Source organism: Pinus tabuliformis, chromosome 9 (genome assembly GCF_031772625.1).
Source record: "Pinus tabuliformis cultivar Carrire ecotype Pingquan chromosome 9, CPIR1, whole genome shotgun sequence".
Taxonomy (NCBI): Eukaryota; Viridiplantae; Streptophyta; class Pinopsida; order Pinales; family Pinaceae; genus Pinus; species Pinus tabuliformis.
This window is the reverse complement of record NC_142307.1, coordinates 772,064,732-772,079,604: the sequence shown is the minus strand read 5'-3', so window position 1 is coordinate 772,079,604 and position 14,873 is coordinate 772,064,732. Positions and strand designations below refer to the sequence as shown.

The 14,873-nt window shown below is 37.7% G+C and overlaps 1 long non-coding RNA gene across 1 annotated transcript in view; it reads left to right on the top strand.

The window, feature by feature from the left end:
* The first annotated feature begins 12,851 nt into the window (after nucleotides 1-12,851).
* The window catches only part of LOC149151002 (uncharacterized), a 113,276-nt gene continuing 111,254 nt past the window's right edge, over nucleotides 12,852-14,873 (top strand). The window contains exon 1 of the long non-coding RNA XR_016262786.1: nucleotides 12,852-13,244. This is a non-coding gene — a long non-coding RNA (uncharacterized LOC149151002). The remainder of the gene's footprint in view (nucleotides 13,245-14,873) is intronic.

Genomic DNA, 14,873 nt, shown 5'->3' with positions numbered 1-14,873 from the left:
TGTGAAGCAACAGGTGACAGATTACTGATGATGGTATTGGAGTCACATTTAACCTCTTTTCTCGACTCGTAAAACTCAAATGAAAATATCACCGAGTATTTTTCCCTTTTTAAATCGTAAAAGAGAATAAAAATGGAGGGTCCACTTTTAAGGTCTTTTCCAGCGCTTTAAACACAAAAATATCGCTGAGCTCTTGCAGTTTTGAACTTGTTAAAGGATGTGAAACATCATTTACCCAATATATGTTTACCCCTTTTTCGGGTTGGGATAAACTATTTACGAAAAAGGTATTCCTTGACTGAAATGGTCAAGTTGTTCTCTCAAGTATCGTTTTCTACCTTTTTGGGCTTGAGAGACGCAACTGTACGAAAAGGGACCATGTGGAGTTTTCTTTTCCATATCTTTTTCAAACTCTCCAAACATGAAAAAGATACCGAGTTACACATTCTTCGGACTCATTAAGACATTAAACGACATCGGATCGTCACCATGACAAACATGAGCTTCTCCTTCCTAGGGCTCATTAAATTTACTAGGTCGGATTCATCCGAATGATTAACTTACAGTGCAAGCACTTGCTATCCCCTTCAAGCTTGCGATTAAAAAATAATTAGGGTGCCTACCAGAAATGGTGGGGGAAAATGGGAAATTCTATCAGTTATGTCGGCAGCTCACTCTTGAACATGATGCTTTCTGCTTCATGTCGGGTTGGGATATCCTCGTTTCATCATTGACCTTCCTGGGTTGTGCCATTCATTTTTGCCTTCCATATGATCTTTGCCACATCATCATGACCACCGATCCTATGGATCCAAAAGCTACAAAACTCCGGAGTCGTGTCACCGATATGTTCAAGAGTTAGTCCTTCTACAGTTATACTTACTCCTGATTCTTTGTATCATATGAAATCATTGCATCCCTTTGTCTCATGTTGATGATGTGGGATACATCATGGCCCTCCTTCGACACAATCGCTTCCTGTCGACTTCAGCTCATTATCTAGGAAACTTGTAGAGAGACTCCCTCCAGTACCTTAGAGATCGCATGCCCTAATGGAAAGTTCTTCGCACTTGACGACAAGTTCACATCACTGGCTTTCGATCAGGTGATTTCATGAGTGTTCGACTTCAGTTCCTTTATTCACATTCTGTGGATTGTGCTGCTAGTACCTTGAGCCATTGTCATTATTGGTGGTTTCTCTCGCGCTTGTTAATGGTTCACATCATTGACCGGTAATCAAGTGACTTCCTACCATGTTCGACTTCAACACATTCATTCATTGTTTGTATCTGCACTGAGAATTTACCTGAGACTAAAGGGAAGAAGCCTTAAAACTTCCATTGTTGGGGCTATCCATGAGATGCTAGCAGAAGTGTGGGAACTCGGATATGTCGGAGGAGACCAACAATGTCAAGGCATTGGTTGTAATCTCTTTCTAAACTTATATGAATACAACTATTGATTGATTTCCTACATTAAAGTGTTATCTTACATTTGATGGCTTAATGTTCCTTGACCTATTAAGTAGGCTGAATGCAATTTGTATGTTATCACGTTTGTTGTTGTTGTTTGTTTGCTTGTTTCAGGTATTCGAAGGAAGGAAACAAAAAGTAACCAGAGTAAGGAAGTAAGATCGTCACCAAGCGGAATAGCGTTCTAAGAGGTAGGCCCTCTTATTTGATTCTAGCTTAAGGAAGTTTTCCATAGATTGTTTTTTTGTGGCTAGACACGCTCTCTCGGGCTAGAGGAATTGTTTGTGTCCACATTGAGAATTTACCTGCACCACAAAGGTTCTTGAGAGCTTCAAAATAGTTGAAAACATCATCTAGAAGGACACTCATTTGACAAGTAAGTACCATATTGTCTTCCATGTCTCAATCTAAAAATCAAATGACCTATTTTTTCAAGGAAAGAAATAAGCTCAGTGGATCAACAAACTTTCTAGCATGGAAGAAAATGATTGATTTGGTGCTCATAGAAAATGAAGTCATGGAACATGTTCTCGAAGAAATTACTCAACCAGACAAGGAGAAGACTCAAGAATTAACAAAATACAAGAAGGGAGAAGTGAGGGCACAAAGGATTTTTATTGAATATATAAAGGATCATATCATTCCCTTTGTTGTTGATTTGAGTACATCTAAAGAAATCTATGATAAGTTGATGAAATTGTACTCTATAAGTACCTCAGGTGAGAAAATATCCTTGAGGAATCAACTATATAAGAAAATGATATTGAGGAATGAAGATATGGCCACATATCTTATGAAGATCTCACAATTGAGGGTTCAGTAGAAAGGGATTGGGGAAGTCATCTCTAATTTAAAAATGACTACTTGTGTACTAAATGCTTTGCCACCTAAATGGAGCAATTTTGCAACTAGTGTCTACTCAAGAAAATATACTACTCTCTTTGATGAATTATAGGCTCAATGTATCTTGGAAGAAACGAGATTGAAGGCAAATGATGACACTAAATCAAATGAAAAGTCTCAAGCTTTTGTTGTAAAATCCAAGAAGAAGAAAGGGAAGTTTGGAAAGTCCAAGGGAAAACAAGATATGTCCAAGATACAATGCTATGGATGCAATGAATATGGGCATTTTAAGAGGGATTTTCCAAAAAATAAAAACAACAAAAGGAGGGAAATGGGTGGAGCTCACATAGTTGAATAAAAAGAATATCTTGGGAAGAAGCCTGAAGGTGAAAATCCCAAGGATATATACTATTGAAGGAGCTCCACATCTATCAGGTTTATTTATATTTTTTCTTTCCTTTATTAGAAAGTAGTAGTTAGAGTAGCATGCATCATTGCATTCTCTAGAAGAGTCTTGGTTTTTGTGAAGCATGGAATCATAGAAGGAAGCATATGATAGTAGAAGATTTAGAGTCTACATGATCAAATTGCTTTGGAAGAAGTCATCTAGTTAACAAAATTGAAAATATTTGGACCGTCTTATACATTACAGCTCATCCAAGAATTTTCTAACATAATGTTAGAGGTGGTCATCTTGCAGAAATGTTCATCAAGATCCTCCAATAAGAACCATCATTTAAGGTTATTTAATATTTGAAAGAAGCATTCTAACATAACTGATATATATTCCATTTAGTATGTAAACAATAATCTTGAAGGATGGAGGGATGATGATGGTAAAGTTATGGTTTAAATGGAAAAATTAAATTCTTTCTCCTCTTATGAAGGGAAACTTACCATAAGAATAAAGCAAGCTCATTCGAAGGAAGGATGGCTAGATGGTTGTATGAAAGAAAAGGTATGCACATATTTAGTAACTCTTCTCTAGAAGGTAGAATTCATGTCCACAAGAATATTGCAGAAATAGTTGGTTGTAAGAATGTGCTCAGTAACATGAGCATGAGAGGATTACTTGATGCTTGAAACAAGGAGCTTGGTATGCTTTGAAATGGATAAATATCAAGACTCTTACATAAGATAGCATGACTTAGACATGATGATATTGATCAACATCAAACATGATCTCCTGAAGAAAGAAACAGAGTTTTCAATAACAACTCCAAGAAAGAAGATATTGTAGCTTGTTGATTAGTTTGTTCCATGGGCAATTTGATGAAAAATTGAAAGCATGGAGGAGGATTTCTATACAATATGGAGATAGACCATGCAGAAGGATGTTGATCTCAAAAGAAAACAAGTAAGAAAAATCTGACAAAATACCATCATGATGGGGTGATTATGATATTGATGCTTTGGTATTGGTTATCTGGCTAGTATATGGTTTTGCTACCTGGAATAATATTGCATAAATGCATAATGACAGTTGAGGCTAGTGCATCTACAACTGTTTGTTTTGAACTCAATTTAAGGTATACATGGATTGAGTGGATGACTTGAGTAATCCTTGGAGGATTATATGGCCAAGATGTCTACGCCATTTTGGGATTGAAAGCTAGCAATACAAAAACATAACCTAATGTCTATGTTTTGACAACAATAAAGATCACTTTCATGAGCTACGACTAGCTCTACGTTTATTGCCTCAATATAATGCCTTTGGTGATGATGACTAGAGGAAAGTGATATGAAAGGTTGATTTCCTGAACCCTGTCACAGATTGAAGAAAATGTTTGGCTCCATTACATCCAAAAGGATAAAAGCTCAATATGATGAGATGCAAAGAAATATGAGGAGCCATGTAGCTACTTGAAGATCTCCATAAAAGAACTAGTAGTTGATGTATTGATAAAACTTGAGACAAGCTAAAATAGCTTGTCTTTATGTCTTCTTAGTTAAAAGGAATTAAGCAAACTCTTTATGTTTGAGAGGGAGTAAGAAGTCTCCTTCAATGTCTGAAAAGGAGTAAGGATATATTCCTTGATCAAAAGGGAATGAGGATCTCCTCTTTGGTTGAGAGGGAGTGATTATGGGTATTTTATTCTCTTCTTCATGTGTCATGCACTAGACCAGGACTAAAAGTGGTACACCTAGTGAAGGCCATGAAGGGGGAATGGAAAATGGAAGATTGGATAAGCATCTAGGATTGGTACTCCTTAAGGATTAGGAAATCGAAGAAAGGAAGTAATCATGTGGATCGGAATTCTTTGAAGATTGGATAGGGTATCCAAGATAAGAGTGGTCGTAGAGGACCAATATTATTTGAGGATTAGGAATCCAAGATAAGAATAGTTCTGGAAGGACATACCTAGTGAACATCCCGATGGGGTACGTTCCTTGAGAGGTAGTGTGGTGTCTCATGTAAAGCCTCCAAGAATTGTGCTTTGATCTAGTGGAGAAATATAGCTTCTTAATCAAGGCCTTTTTATGTTGACAATGATGGTTACGATGTTGATGCTTAGCGATGGCTTATCAATCCAACTCTTCTTATGAGAATATTTCAGTTTGAGAGAATCCTTATACCGGTTATGTAATTATGAATACCTCCCTAGTTAAGAGGGAGTGTTGGAAAATGTAACTAGTTTCGGTCTTCATAATTATCTTTGTACTTATGACATTGTATATTTTTGTAAAAAGAAGAAAATAATTATTATTTTATAGCATGGGTTTCATGCTTAAGTTGATTTGTCACTAGGTCAAGCATGTTCTTCATGCTTCTAGGGTTTGTCAAGTCAAAAAGGTATTTTTCATAAGTCTTGAAGTCAAGTCCCATTTGGACTTTGAAAAGAAAATGTAAAGAAAAAATTATTTTGAGTCAAAATGTCATTTTTGTCCCTACAAGACCAAGTCAGCCCTGCCTCTTCAAGTCGACCTAGTTTGGGGTAATTCGACCTCCTCAGATGTGTATATATAAGGCCAGATTGACCTCATTTGACACACACTAAAGCAAGTTTGATCTCTTGATAAAGAGGGAAGAAAATCAGCGAAAAAGACAAGGAAGGAAGTCTAAGTCAAGGAGAGAAAAAGCTAGGTCAAAGGAAAAGAAAAAAATTCCCTTAAACTCCCACATGCGTGAAAATTTCAAAATTGCAAGGGGCTGAAATTGCAAACCTTGTTGCAAGTCCAAAATTTTGTTGCAAGGAGGCTGAAACTTCTGTTACATAGGCCGAAGTCTGAAGTTTGACTAACTTTGGAAGGGTTTGACTTTCATTGACTTAAGGATACTTTGACTTAATGGAAAATTTCGGAAGGAGAGCTGACTTGGGGCTTGTGAGTAAAGTTGGTCCTAATATTTGGGTCTTGGATTTCTTATTTGATCTGATTCTATAAGAAGAGAAGAGAATATTTTTGGGTTTCCCCTTTGGAGGGTTTTTTCCTTGGCTTGGAACCTATATTTTATGTCCATTGTCTTTTATGATCTTCATGGTTTATGATCTTGATAATTGTTTGATAAAAACAAACTAATAAAGAATAAGAAGAAGCTAGCTTCAGTTCACAAGCAATTATTAAGGATAAGAGAATTATTTAAATAACTGCCATACTAGATTTTCCAACATGTAGGACGTCGTGTTACACGTACAGTTTGAAGCAGCCAACATAAAACCATCCTAGTCATTAACAACCACGTGAAGCAACTGGCAAGAATGGCTAGAGGTTGTGAGAAAACAATGGACAAAATAATAGTGCAACCAATAAGATTGGCGCATGTAACCTTTAGAGGGATAGAGGGAAATCGTACTAATTAGGGTGTGGTAGTCAGTTAATTTTCGATTTTGAGAGAACATCAATCAAACTAAGGTACAAGGATGGGTTGGATGGTGCCTACAACTTAGGTCCATGGAAGGAGACGATATTGTTGGTTCTTAAGGAGAATAGTCTATGGGAGTTTGTAAACACGCAAGTTATAACTATTTCAGTTGTGACAGCTCTGGAAACCCACGAGTTGAAAGACACGAAGGCCAAACATATCATCATGGATGTAGTGAAGGATCACGTGAAAGAGAACAACCTATGGGAGTTTGTAAACACCCAAATTACAACTCTTTCAAATGTTATAGCTCTGGAAGCCCTCAAATTGAAAGACATGAAGGTCAGACATATCATCATGGATGGGGTGAAGGATCACGTGATTGCTCATATATCAAGAAAGAATAGTGCCCATGAAATGTGGACTATTCTGATGAGCCTATATTAGAGTGACACTTAGAATTTGAAATTGGTGTTAAGGGAGAAGCTTAAGAACACCAAGATCACTAAATCATATACTGTGGCATCATATCTCACTAGGATTTAGCAAGTTCAAGATGAACTTAGAGATGTTGGGGTAACCTTTCCAAATGATGAGCTAGTAAAGGAAGCCCTAAGCGGGTTCTCAAAACCTTGGGATACTTTTGTGACAAGCATTATAGCAAGAGAAAAGTTACTAGATTGGAATAGATTGTGGGATGATTTCAACTAGAAGGAGATATGGAAGAAATATTTGTTTGGAGGACAACTTAAGAGTGTGAATGATGAGAGCCTTATTCTTTCCAGTCAGGCATCAAGGAGCAAAGGTTCAAGTAGAAAGGATGAAGAGTCAACCTTACAGCTGAAGGACTTGACTAAGGTCAAGTATTTTACTATCATAATACGAGACACTATGCTTCACACTATCCAAAGAGGAAGAAAAGGGGAAAGGACATGTAGTCAGTAGTAGCTGCGCAGAAGCTGAGGAGGAGTTTGCCAAAAAGTTTGAGATTGGATTCGTACTTGTTTTCTACTTACCTTAGGCACGTTACTAGTGGGTGCATGGCTTCTAGATAGAAAATCCAAAAGGCATATGATAGGAGCACATGAAGAGTTTGATAGCTTGACCAAGTGCGAATCAAAACTACATGTGGAGTTTGGTGATGATGTTAAACATGCAGTAAAAGGGGTTGTAACAGTGATATTCCAACTTGAGTCAGGAGGCAAGATGGAAGTAATGGATGTGTTGTGGGTGCCAAAACTCAAGTGGAGTTTGTTCTCAGTCTCCATGATGGATAAGAATGGGTCTTGTGTAGTTGTCCAAGATGGGAAGGTACTGATCAAACCCAGTGGATCGAGCTCTAATGAGTGACATGTTGTAGGAGTTAGAGAGAGAAACGTGTATAGGCTAAAGGCCCAGCCTATTCAAGCAATGGCACGAATCGAGCAGTGAAAGACAAGGAGCATATATATCCGAAGGTTGAGCAACTTAGAGGGAGTCAGCCTTTAGGTTCAAGAGGGCAGGGGTAGACCACAAACTCCTCAAAATATGTCAAAAGGTCACTTAGTATGATATGATCTTATAAGATGTTCAAGAGCAAGAGGCTTCTAGGAACAAATCCAAGGACAACAAGATTTTGAGGATGTTTCTAGACCAGATGGAAAGGAAGGCTTATAGTTTAGATGGAGCAACTAAGGAAGCAAATGTAGTTCCAAGATCAAAGTTAGTTCTAAGTGGTGGAAGTACCTCCCTCCCAAAGAGGAAGTGATCATGTTTGTAGCTCAGACAAGTACTTCTATAGAGGACTAATTGTCTAAGCATGCAAAAGAAACCCAAGATCACCTTAGACACTTGCTCTAGTGTGAGGAAGTTGTTTTTGTAACTTAGACTAAGTCAGACTTGGGAAAATCACATAATTATTGTATTTGCTTATTGAGCTAAAGTTAACTTAGGAAAACTAAATTATTTACTTTAGTGATTATATTTTAATCTCAACCCTTAATCACAAGTGAGGCAAGATCCAATCTCAGCCATCAATCACTTTGGAAAATAGGGTTATGGATTTAGCTCAATGTAAAATCAATAAAACAAGGCTAAGGAGAAGGAGACAACATGCCATACAACAACACAAGATTGAGAGGGACATCTCAATGAGTGTGATACTCTAGTGTGTTGGGTTTGTGTCATGTCGCCATTTTTATTTTCCTCTATAGTACAGCTAGGGTGGATTTTGAGGGTACAAGATTGTTAGGTCATGGGAGCAGGTTTATATCATCATGGTTTCTCAGGGGTTTTGAAGAGTTTTAATGGGGTTTGATGGCATTCGCTTAGCATATTCATCATCATGAGTAGTTCCACACATCTTGTTTTTGGTTTTGTGGCTTTCTGATAATTCTCGTAAAACAGGGTTATTATTGGACATAACCTAATTAATTATGCTCAAGGTGGCATTCTGAGAGGAATATTTGACAGAACGGCTTAGTGTAATAGCTCGTTGGAACTAGAATGAGAAGATCTATAGGATGGGATGTTGAAAAGTGATTTCCAGTGTGGCCAAAGAGAGTATGGTGGACGATTTTCCATTTTCTCAGCTTAGAAATTACTTTAATTAGTCATTTAATTAAAAAGGGAAAATATTAATTAATGGGAAAGGGCCAAAAGTGACTTAAATAAATTAAAAAGTCACTTAAGACGGAGTCAAGGAGGAGCTTCTAGGATAATAATAAAATATTTCTAGAAGTTTGGAGGACAACTTAAGAGTGTGCAAAGGTTCAAGTAGAAAGGATGAAGAGTCAACCTTACAGCTGAAGGACTTGACTAAGGTCAAGTGTTTTACTATCATAATACGAGACACTATGCTTCACACTATCCAAAGAGGAAGAAAAGGGGAAAGGGCATGTAGTTAGTAGTAGCTGCGTAGAAGCTGAGGAGGAGTTTGCCAAGAAGTTTGAGATTGGATTCGTACTTGTTTTCTACTTACCTCAGGCACATTACTAGTGGGTGCATGGCTTCTAGATATAAAATCCAAAAGGCATATGATAGGAGCCATGAAGAGTTTGATAGCCTGACCAAGTGCGAATCAAAACTACATGTGGAGTTTAGTGATGATGTTAAACATGCAGTAAAAGGGGTTGTAACAGTGATATTCCAACTTGAGTCAGGAGGCAAGATGGAAGTAATGGATGTGTTGTGGGTGCCAAAACTCAAGTGGAGTTTGTTCTCAGTCTCTATGATGGATAAGAATGGGTCTTGTGTAGTTGTCCAAGATGGGAAGGTACTGATCAAACCCAGTGGATCGAGCTCTAATGAGTGACATGTCGTAGGAGTTAGAGAGAGAAACATGTATAGGCTAAAGGCCCATCCTATTGAAGCAATGGCACGAATCGAGCAGTGAAAGACAAGGAGCATATATATCATAAGGTTGAGCAGCTTAGAGGGAGTCTGCCTTCAGGTTCAAGAGGACAGGGGTAGACCACAAACTCCTCAAAATATGTCAAAAAGGTCACTTAGTATGATATGATCTTATAAAATGTTCAAGAGCAAGAGGCTTCTAGGAACAAATCCAAGGACAACAAGGTTTTGAGGATGTTTCTAGACCAGATGGAAAGGAAGGCTTATAGTTTAGATGGAGCAACTAAGGAAGCAAATTGTAGTTCCAGGATCAAAGTTAGTTCTAACTGGTGGAAGTACCTCCCTCCCAAAGAGGAAGTGATTATGTTTGTAGCTTAGACAAGTACTACTGAAGGGACTAATTGTCTAAGCATGCAGAAGAAACCCAAGATCGCCCTAGACACTTGCTCTAGTGTGAGGAAGTTGTTTTTGTAACTTAGACTAAGTCAGACTTGGGAAAATCACATAATTATTGTATTTTCTTATTGAGCTAAAGTTAACTTAGGAAAACTAAATTATTTACTTTAGTGATTATATTTTAATCTCAACCCTTAATCACAAGTGAGGCAAGATCCAATCTCAGCCGTCAATTGCTTTGGAAAATAGGGTTATGGATTTAGCTCAATGTAAAATCAATAAAACAAGGCTAAGGAGAAGGAGACAACATACCATACAACAACACAATATTGAAAGGGACATCTCAATGAGGAGTGTGATACTCTAGTGTGTTGGATCTGTGTCATGTCCCCATTTTTATTTTCCTCTATAGTACAACTAGGGTGTATTTCGAGGGTACATGATTGTTAGGTCATGGGAGCAAGTTTATGTCATCATGGTTTCTCAGGGGTTTTGAAGAGTTTTTATGGGGTTTGATGGCATTCGCTTGGCATATTCATCATCATGAGTAGTTCCACACATCTTGTTTTTGGTTTTGTGGCTTTCTGATAATTCTCGTAAAACTGGGTTATTGTTGGACATGACCTAATTAATTATGCTCAAGGTGGCATTCCGAGAGGAATATTTGACAGAATGTCTTAGTGTAATAGCTCGTTGGAACTAGAATGAGAAGATCTATAGGATGGGATGTTGAAAAGTGATTTCCGGTAGCCAAAGAGAGATGGTGGACGATTTTCCATTTTCTCAGCTTAGAAATTACCTTAATTAGTCATTTAATTAAAAAGGGAAAATATTAATTAATGGGAAAGGGCCAAAAGTGACTTAATTAAATTAAAAAGTCACTTAAGACAGAGTCAAGGAGGAGCTTCTAGGATAATAATAAAATATTTCTAGAAGTTTGGAGATCTATCTATGGAGTCTTTAAAAGGAGGAGGAGGAGATCATTTGGGACATCTTGGAGTTGAGTATTTGTTTCTTGTGGTGAGGTTTGGAGGACTGAAAGTTCTAGCTTCAGCTGTAGCCCCAAGACAGAAACCCTTAGGTGATGCAGTGAGAGTGGGTGAGAACCCTTCTCTCCCCTTGGTGAATTCATTCAGAATTCATAGGAGCACTTATTGCTTGCAATTTCATTTTGAGAGGTTAGTTCTAGTGTTGTAGGAGAGATATTTTGGGTTCAGATTTAGTTTGTAGTAGTTGTTCAAAATTCTCAACTATTTCCAGATATTCATATTACCATGTATTCTTATTTATGGTTAATATAATAAAGCTGAGACTGGCTGCATTTTTCTTGTGTTCACTTTTCCTTGCGACATTTCTCGTTATTTACTGTGTTGCGGAATTTTCATGAACTTGTCATAGTATAAGTGTTGTGTAGTTTTTGGGCTATATTGCAAATTAAAAATATTGCTAGCGAAAATTACTATAAATTTATGGTGTTTTCTACATGTACTTTCTGGAATAATTTTGCTATAATGAAATCACCATTATTTTAGCTAATTATTTTGAAAGGGACATTACAGTGGTATCAGAGCATTCCTTATTTTTCCATGAATTTTATGGTTCCAGAGCATTCCTTATTTTTCCATGAATTTTATGGTTCGATTTGTGCAAATTATTTATGAAGTTGATGGTTAAAATTCTTGAAGCAATTTGCGGTGAAATTTATATTTCGAATATTACAATGGTATCAGAGAATGATTTTGGCCAGCTATGGGCTAAAATCAAAGTTGTCATATTGTTCGTGAAGAATAAGGGAGCCAAGTTTGTGGATGAAAGCTTTTAATCTATTTTGCTGGAGGATAATTGTTGCAAGTGTGTCAAAAAATAAAAAGATAAATTGCTTGACCAGATTTATTGTAGGGCTGAAATTATTCAGCTAGGCCAAATTCAGCCTAATCTAGACAGAGATTATTTTATTGGGCCAAAATTATTCAACTGTGGGGAATTTCTCTCAATGGGCTGAAATTATTTGTTGGAGCCTAATTTCTTTTCCGGAGCCTAGTTCATTTGCCAGAGCCAAATTTATCTATTGGGACTAAGTTTATTTGTTAGGCCCAATTTATTTACTATAGCCCTGTTTATTTGCTAGAGGTTTTGTAGGAGATTTCTTTCATTTGAGTCGGTGATTTTGCAGTAAATTTGCAGGATTGAAGAGTTGGAGCATTGTGGGACAAATTTATCTTATTTGGAGTACTGTGCAGAGTTTTGCAGACTAGGAAACTCACACTCAATTGGGGGTTTCTAGATTAGTTAAATTGTGCCCAATATTTTTCTAGGGTTTTCTGGGTTTTGTGAGAGGAGTGTGTGGTTAAAATTTCATAACTTTTTGGGAAATATTCGGGCTAGAAATAAAACACTCCTTCAACAGTGTGTTTTATTAGTAAACTAGGTAATTCACACCACTTGGTCAACTTGATCTTGGCTTGGAGTTAATTCAAACCATTTTTGGGTTTTTATGGGTTCAGGTTAAATTTTCAGAATTATCTGAGCAGTTTTGAGTGTAGAAACTCTAGTTCTTCTTCAGCAGCAACTGTAGTATTTTCTGGGCCGTGCATGCTACTTGTTTCAGTCATTTTCAGCACTTGGATCTGTTTCATTTCACCTGGGCTTTTCATGCATGCAGTGTGGCATCAAATTCATTTGAGCATTATAATTCCCTCAAGTATTTGCCTCATACTTATTCATGTTGCAAGTGTTTCCACTTTATCTGCAAGATGTTTGACAAAAATATTGCTTGCAATTTCATTTTGAGAGGCCAGGCCTAGTGCCGTAGGAGACATATTTTGGGGTCAGATCTAGTTTGCAGTAGTTGTTCGAAATTCTTAGTGATTTCCAGATATTCATATTGCCATGTATTCTTACTTATGGTTGATATAATAACGCTGAGATTAGCTGCATTTTTCTTGTGGCATTTCTGGTCATTTACTGTGTTGCAGAATTTTCATGAATGTGCCGTAGTATCAGTGGTGTGTATTTTCTAGGCTATATTGCAGATTAAAAATATTGCTGGCAAGAATTACTATAAATTTATGGTGTTTTCTGCATGTACTTTCTGGAATAATTTTGCTATAATGAAATCACCATTATTTTAGCCAATTATTTTGAAAGGGACGTTACAGTAGTATTGAAGCATTCATTGTTTTGCCGTGAAATTTGTGGTTCAATTTGTGCAAATTGTTTATGAAGTTGATGGCTAGAATTCTTGAAGCAATTTGCGGCTAAATTTATATTTGGAATATTACAGTGCGAGGAAAGGAGCAACAAGGAGATTCAAATCAGCTAAGGAGGATCAGTTGGATCAGATCCAGTTGTTGTAATTATTTCCTCAGTTGGGCTATTTTCCCAAGAGGGGAGCCCAAGTAAGTTCCGAATTTTAATGAAGATCTGTGATTGGATAGAATCTGTTGTGTCATCATTTTGTGTTTGAGATTGGGATATTTTTGCTTCCACTGAATTTATTGTGTGAGGAACATAGTTATGCAATTAATTAGTATATCTATAATCTGCTAGGAATTAAGTGTCAGACACTAGGTTTGCATCAAACTAACAAGTTAGTCATTTCCCCGTATGTATTTATGCATTCCAATTAAGGTGAGATATGATGGTTAGATCCCTCAACCCTTCTACATCAAAATTCTTATGTTAGATTCCAATTAGTTCATTTTTCTTTCATCCTTTATACTAATTCTCTAAGGTTTCCAGTTTAGTAGGAAATCGCTTGAAGTGGTTATTATATATTTTTCAGCGAATTTCAAGGTCCTGGTTAGTCATTTCTTGAGACATTTAATTTTGGAAGTTTTTTTTCTAGAAAGAAAATCTTGATATTATATTGAGGAGATATACAGACAAAAAGTTCAGGTGACCTGAACACCTTATAGCTCAAAAACAGCTTGAAAGAGCTTGCAGTTCAATAGGCAGCATCTGAAAAAAAGCCTCATGAGGCAGATAACCATCATATGACATACCCTTTTAACATGAACCTATAATCAGAATTTTGAGAAGAAAAACAAACCCCATGGAAACCATTCAGCTGTTCGGGGAGTGCAGAGCAGAGACTGATTGAAGGACAAAGTTAGCAGAAAGTGAGGAGTCTTCAAAAATTATCAGATTCCGCCACCGCCAAAGAGACCAGATGGTGATGGGCAGAATGGGGCGGAGAGATTTTTGGCGCCCCCACCAGGCAAAAGCTGCATCCACAGAGATGAAACATAGATGTTGAAAAGAGAAAAAATTTGCAAGGTCATACCAGATTTGTTGGGCAGCAGAGCACTTGAAGAAGAGATGAAAATTTGTTTCCTCGTCCATCTTGCAGAGAGCACATCTGCTGGGGCCATGCCATGACCGCCGCCTCAAGGAGTCCCAGGTTAGGTTCTTGTTGAAAAGTACCAACCAGGAGAACAAGATAATCTTGAGGGGGCAACGAATCTTCCACCAGAAGACTGGAAAGCGCCTCTTTGCAGGAGCATAGACAGAGATGAGATCTGAGTATATATCCTTTACGATTGCATGAGGAGCAGAGAAAGGGAGGGACCAGGACAGATGGTCAGCAACGATGGAGCGTAGAAGGCCACCCCGCTGGAGGGAGGATGAGAGATCAGACCAGAGGGGGATGAGGTCGATTGGGAGGTTAATATCATCGGCATCTCGGAGCACAGGCTGAGAACCATCCCATTCCTTAATGATTCGATCCCATGTATACAAGCCCGATCTTCGAAGGAAGAATAGAAGAGGTGGGGGGACCAGCAAAGTTCCCCTGAATCCAGCGAAAGAGTCTAGCCCAATGAAAATCTTGCTGCCTGTGTGAATGTTCCATTTTAGATAGCTGAGGAAATATCGTTGGATCCTTCGAAAGCTTGACCAGATTGCAGAGCCTCGTTTGATGCCAATAGAGTCGAATCTGAACCAGTATTCGATTCCCCTGCCTTTAAGATATTTCTGCCTGACGATGTCGCTCCACAGACTAGATCCATATAAACCCCTCCACAGGG